This window comes from Mesitornis unicolor, unplaced genomic scaffold (assembly GCF_000695765.1).
Source record: "Mesitornis unicolor isolate BGI_N332 unplaced genomic scaffold, ASM69576v1 scaffold2924, whole genome shotgun sequence".
Classification (NCBI taxonomy): domain Eukaryota; kingdom Metazoa; phylum Chordata; class Aves; order Mesitornithiformes; family Mesitornithidae; genus Mesitornis; species Mesitornis unicolor.
The window spans coordinates 1-7,349 of NW_010177885.1; positions in this window are offsets into that span (position 1 = coordinate 1).

The window sequence follows — 7,349 nt, forward strand, 5'->3', positions numbered from 1 at the left end:
CCTAACGTTCTGTGATTCTGTGATTCTTGAGATTTATGCAGCAATAAGCTTGGTAGTTCTTGAAGCTGTATCAGCATTATAAATATTGAATAATCACTTGTGTTTGAGTTAACTTTTACTCACATTGAGAGTTTTGTTGTTAACCTTCAATGACCTCACTAGATGTTGATCAAGCCCTAGATGACATTTGTCTATTTTGACCTTTTAAAGAAGCTGTAGTTTGTCCTTGTATAGGCTATAATCAAAATCAGATGGTGACTACTGCATTACAATGTGCTTTCATGGTACATCAGTGGCTAGTGAATTCAATGGAAGAGCTCCTCATGTCTTCAGTGGGCACTTTGTAATTCTAAGTAGCTTTTCCATCCAAAACATACTATATTGCTGTCAAGGAAGTCTATTTAACCTCATTCTGTTGTCAGAGTGGGAAAAACAAAAATTATTTGGAGTAAATTACATAAACTAATTTTCCTGGGGGAATACTGATCAAAGGACTGTTTTTAAAGAAACACCACCCTAATATTTAGCAGTAATACTATACATACAGAAGCACCTGTATAAAAAACTTGTTGTACATAGCCATGTAACTGTAGATGCTGTAGCCTCTTTTGGTCTTAAAGGACTGCAGCCTTTTTAAAAGGCAAGGCATACTTATTTGTGTATGCCATTATGAACTTAACTCTTAAACTCTATTATGTAATAATGTTCTTTGGATTTTCTACCATAAAGGAAAGACAGCAATACTATCTCCACACACCACCTCCTATATGAATCTGGCTTAGTCTAATGAAATCAGTGTGGAATACGAAGCTGTAATTTCCTTTTTGCTCACCTGGTTTAATTAATCTGATTTATCATGTTTGCAAATGCATCTTAAATAAAAACAGGATGTTCCTACCTTATTATTAATTCTTTGACAATGTCACAAAGTTCCTTTGTAGGTTAACACTTGTCACTCCTTACTCTGTTTCACATTACCCTGCAGTTTTTTTGCTATGTAATTTGTAAGATGATACCATATAATCCACTCTTTGCAGCCTAGCACAACTGATAGGGAAATAATTGTATCAAAACCAATTATTTATATCTTCAAATTTAGAATTGCTCTTTTTCATATTAATAGACCTCACCATTTCTTCTGTAAGTACATAAGGCATGTGATTGATATTTGATAATTTTGTTGGAATATCAGCTTTATCATTTAGCGATATGAACTTTTATATTAACAAAATATTTTCATGTGATGAATTCTATAACTTCCTGGGTCTGAGTGAAATGAGCCTTCATGTCATGGTGGATTAGGCCTACAGAATGAGAGCAAGATGGTCAGTTGTACTGAAAAAGTGAAGCCCTTCTTTTCAGATTCTACACATTCTCAAGCAGTTATCTTGTCAGTGTATGATCTCTATTTTGGGATGGTCAGAAAACTAAATGAATAAATTCTCTGCATTTCCTCTTTTCTATACAGTATACCATGGGATGCCTTTACATAAGAATAAAGAAAGAGCTAATAAACTAAATTCTTATCTTTTACATCTAAAATGGAGTAATCCAAACTCACTTAATGTTTTCTAGAAGCATTCAGATTTAACAGTAATGGTAAAGAAGTGTAAACCAGATCTCTCTGATCTGCCATGCATGATTCTCTTGTAAGCTTTCTTAGTAGAGGGATGTGCATCTTGCAGTATAATCAACAGTCCATTTATCCACTTCATCTACTCAAGGAATTTTGGAAATTCTGTACTTCGTGCACACTGCACTCAGGAATAAAGAATCTTGCTAGGTCTGACAGAGTAAATAATCATCTTCATAGTTAGTTATGCAGAGTGCTTAGCTTAACAGAGCTTTAATTCCTGGCGAGACGCCAGGATCATTATTGTAGTGTGGTCTAATATAAATATCTGTTTAAGAACTTGAAATTAATTTTCCGTTAATAATCTTCAATGACTATGTTAAAATGTACTGGTTTTTGGAACAACCCTACAAATAAACTTGTGGAAAAAAGGTTTTGATAAGAGAGGGAATTCATAAGGCTAATTTGTATAAATTCAAAGGATCTCATGGAGCATGGTTTGCTGTAACTGCCCAGGTCTAGAGGTCACAGTCTTTAGTCAGAGAGAAGGACAGTTTCTGAGCTGTGGCACTGCAATGCCTTGGGCCTTTTTTCTTTCCCACTGACCATTACTTGTGTGGCAAAAAGTGAAATGTCTTGCAAGCAACTGGTGAACCAAAGTAAAAAAAAAAACAAAAAAAAACCCCCAAAAAAAACAAACAAAAAAACCCCAAACCAACCAACCAAACTATCCCACAACAAAAAAACCCTCAACCAAAACGAAGTAAAAAACCCTAACAGAACCAAGCAACAAAGCCAACAAAAACCAACCAAAACCAAACAACCCAGCCCTTTCAGACTGCTTCTCTCTGATATTTCATCCCTACAGCAGTAATTGGAAGTCAGAATGGGGAGTATTGTATGCAACTAATAGTGAGGTGTCTAGGGTATGAGGTTGAGTGTTGGGAAGAAAATTACCTTGCTCTCTCGTCTCTTTTCACTAAGGTGTTCTGATAAAATTCTTTAGGCCCTTGAAAGAGATGCTTCACAGAACATTATCTCCCAGTCAGTAATGCAATCTCTCTTCCATTTCTTTTCATCTATGTCTGGAGCCACATTCTGTCTTATCTCCTACAACCTAGCGCATACTAGTGAGATGAGAATTATTTGCTGTACCTCACCCCCATCTCTTAAAATAGGAAGTCTGTGTCTCAGCAACTTTCCTAGATGTATACGCAACCATCAAATAACACCTTCCCAAAGACTAAATACGAAAGTGTGGTAACCTTCAGCATAGTTACATAAGTTGTATTTGGTCATGTACGGATTGCTCAGGCTGAGGAAGGTGTAAAATCCTGTGTGAACTCAACACCATGATCTGTAGCTGAGAATGTTTCAGATGATACTTAGAAGAAAAAGATCAAAGTAAGCAGTTCTAGATGAATCCCATCTCAAGGCACACCTATGAATGGCAGAAACACTGCAGGCAGCCTTATCTGCTGAGTTTCATTTTTGGGCATTTTCTTGGGGACAGTTATGTATAGTTTACCCAGAATCAAACCAAATATGTCTCTGGTCCTCTCCTGTCCTGTATCTCTTCCTTTGCCCAGACTGATCTGTTTATCAAGGAGTCTGTTCATCTCTTCAGGCAGCCAACATATCTGAACTAGAGACAGATTGAGGCTTTAATAACAAGGCTCCTGGATTGTTTACTGATCTACCCTAGAGAGGATGCTGAAATGAAGAGAGGGGAATTATACGTGAACTTCATTTCCTCTCCTAGGTAAACTTCCATTTCTTGAGGCTGGAGATGTGTAAGTCCTCTCCAAAGGAATCCTGTGTACTTATTTGGGGACATGATGACAATGAAGGATTGTTCACCAAAATTTTTCATATCAACAAATTTTGATGTTCATCTAGCATCAAACTTTTAAAGTAATAATTTTTGTGTTTGAGATAAAGTAGACACCTTCTGTACTGAAACTTCACCTAACACCCCACATGAGTCTGTACACATACAGTGGCCATCTGGTTTCATGGAGAGGATCCTCTGGTGGAGTTTAAAGTAATGAGTATACTTAATCTAAACTGAAATAATATTTGTAAGAGCAGATACTGTTCTTACTCCTGTTATCTCACAAGTCAGGTTTGATACTGGTGTTACTGCTGCACTTCATTTGGTAATGAGAAGCTTTCTTTTTTAAATGTTTAGGCAGAAGCATCTTTAAAAAAAGCATTGTACTAAAATTTTCATGAATTAGCAGAGCCAACAGCATTCCTGTAGTCTGGCAATGTCTTGTTTTTTGGAATTCCTCACAAGTTTTCATTTTTTAAAATAATCTCTAACTATTCTCATGACTACCACATAAGTCTATCTACTGACACGAAGTATATCACGTTATGCACATGAAGGATGTCTGTGTTTGATATGTAATGTTAATTATGCAGCTACTTCTTGCATGTTGTTCTGGGGATTTTTCCTCCCTGGGACTGCACTGGGGAGGAAAAGAATGGTTTCCTATCTGCTGAAAGAGTACCAGGAGAACAAATTAAATGCAAAAGTCTCATAGGGAAAAAACAAAGCAGAACAGCACAACCATGGAAGAGTGATTTCGGCTTTTAAAACTCACTTTCTAAGGACTTAAAAATATGAAATTATTTTGAAACATTTCTCCCTTTTTTTTTCCCCTTAGAGGAAATGGTCCCAACTTGCTGGCACCTTTGAGATGGAAAAACCCTCATGCTTAACACTCCTGCTACAAATGAATCTGTCTAGGTACTTATATGGTCCTCAGCACCACAGTAACTGAGCGTCTTCCAAGTATTTAAAAATAGAGATAACAATAACAGTTTTTGCTCCAGTCCATCTCTTTCCTTCCAGCTTGCTACAAGAATAACTTAATTAATTTATGGGATCTTTGTTTTGCACACAGTGCCTGCATACAACTTGGGAAACCTGTGTGCCTGCTTACATGTGATGTTCTCAAATGGAGTACACCCAAAAATTCAGCTGCATTTCTGAAAGTCTGAGAAATTAACACATGTATAGAAGTATATACACTTACATATAGTCACTCATACTGTCTGTTCCTTTGTACCTTTATAGGAGATAGAAATAAGCAGAGCTGCAGTATTAAGATTAGAAGCAGCCCTAGGAAATAATCATAAATTATACTTACTTGTAACTTAGTTTCAGTAGTTAATAGAGGATCACAACCTTGTTGTGCACCCTCCCCAAGAAAAACCTGAACAAGAATCAACCAGAAAAAACCCCAATAACTTCTTGTGTTGCTGTGTTGTAAGGCAAACCACGTTCAGTGAGAACCTGGAGGAACAGTGAAATTGCTGGAAAGAATGGTATCTGTAAAATTAAAGGTAGAAAGAGTACTCTTTCAGTCCAACACTTGAGCCTCTTCAGGATACTCATGAGGACCTTGACATTCTCCTTTATCCTTGAGTTTTTGGATATTTGCATTGTTTGTGGCCTGTTACACTCTGGGTTTGGCCTTTCTGACTCCTAGTTTTCCACCCTTAGCTGTCAGACGCTACTCTCCTGTTCAGTGAGATTGTTCAGTTTTGTCTCACTTTGTCCTTTTTGTGGTATTGGGGTCTTATTAGGAGGTGCCTAATTCAGTGGGTGTTTGAACACCTGAAAGCTGATGGGAGCCCTAATTCTTTGAGAAGCTGGTCTGTAAAGATCAGGCTACATCACTAGGAGAAAAAAAAAAGCAGTTGTAAATTAACAGGAAAAACAAAACTTTACTGAAATTGGTTGGTTTTGCCTTCTAGATGACTCAGATATGCTGGAGTTACCATCAGGTGTTAATGAGGGAAGGCAGAACTGAAATTACGCCTTTGACAAGTGCCATACTTCTTTTGGAAATTGGTCTGTAATTACCAGTGTGCTGCCTGACTGCACCAGGGAGAATGAGACTTCTTTCCATGACTTGCACGTAGCTGACATGTACTGGCTTGCTTCCACAAATGTGCACTCATTAGAAACCATGCTGTCACCAATACACTGAGAAGAGGAACATTTAGTTCTGCTTTGCTGCCGATCACAAATGAAGAACGTGGGTCAAGCCAGGTAACCCTACTAAAACCAATAATGTTACTTCTGAAGAGAATCCTTCCCCACATCATCAAGGATGGTTTGGGGCTGTATCAGTACTAGAGTGGATGGCATAGATAAGCTAGCATATTTACACTGGAAGGGACTGACTTGTATGAGTTGCAGATCTATCTTTACATGTTCCCAGACTCTAACAGTAGATGATTAAAACGGTATAAGAGGTAGTTGTAGCTCAGCAGCATGTTCTTTTAATTTAAAGTAAAAAATAATAGAGGAATGTAATCAATGCACAACAGTGGTTACCAGGATTTACTGTTGCAGAAACATCACTTTTTGTTTTGACTTAACAGACTACCTGCCTTACTTTATATGATAAACTTGTTATTTTTCTTTTTCAGAAGATTTGGTATTGTAAATGAAATGAAAATACTTTTCCACTTTTGAGGTCCTTGCCTGTTAGCAATTTGGTAAATGGTTAATATTTTTTTTGCTGAAGTTTTTTAAGATTTTGATTTATAGCACACAACTGTCCTAATGCACTTAGCTTGATGCTCCAAAATTAGCTTGTAATTTGGTGTTATCATACTCACTTGTACGAATGAGCACCAGAATTTAGGATAGTGAGAGTGTTACAGACAGGATTAAAATGTGGTCCTTAACTGAACTAGTGACCAGAACAAAGATCAGTTAAGACTCCAAAAAGGAATTAGATGCTATAATATGAACCAGTACAACACCACACTTTCAGTCTTGGTGTTCAGAGTGGGTTTCAAGACCTTAAGTAAAGTGCCTAGGTTGCTAATATAATGTAAGAGAAGGGTGTCTCAAAGTGGGACTTCAGCCCACATATATCGTGGGTTCCTCTGCTGAACAGCAGTGGTCAGAATCAGTAACAGTAAACTTTGTCCAGAGGGACACCTACAGGTTAGGGCTGAAATTCCTCTTGCCTGACTGTATCAATGTATTGGGTAGGCCAAAAAGTAATTGTTTTTTTGGTTGTGGTTCCCCCCTGCCCCGGTAAATAAAAGATGAATTTTTCATGAGGGGGGAAAAAAACCCCAACAACCTGTATAAAAAGCAATATATTGTCCACTTTGTTCAGTTACCTTTTGCCATTTTTCAGGCTACTTCATGATTCCACACTCAAAGTTCTTATATTTTTTGGCAAAAAACAGTTCCAAGAATGATTTGATATCCTCATCAGCAGTGAAGGTTTTACCGTTCAAGTCATTTTGTAAAGAATTAAACAAGTGGTAGTCTGATGGTGCCAGGTCTGGTGAATATGGTGGATGTGGTAACACATCCCATCCAAGCTGCAGCAATTTTTGACAAGCGACCAAACTTCTGTGTGGTCTAGCGTTATCATGGAGAAACACACCACCTTTGGGATTCACCAATTCTGGACGTCTCTGTTTGATAACATTATTTAATTCATCTAGTTGATGACACTACACATCTGAATTAATGGTTTGGTTACTTGGAAGCAATTCAAAATACATAATACCTTTGAAATCCCACTGGACTGACAGCAGAACCTCCCTTTGGTGAATATCTGCTTTTGAAGTGCTTTGAGTTGGTTCATCATGCTTGCTTTTCATGATCCTTTTCACTTGTTGTTGTAGATGATCTTTTTTTCATTGCCTGTTATCATGCGTTTCAAAAATGGATCATTTTCCTCACATTTCAAGAGAATTGTGTATGTCAGTGCACTCTGTGAGATTAACT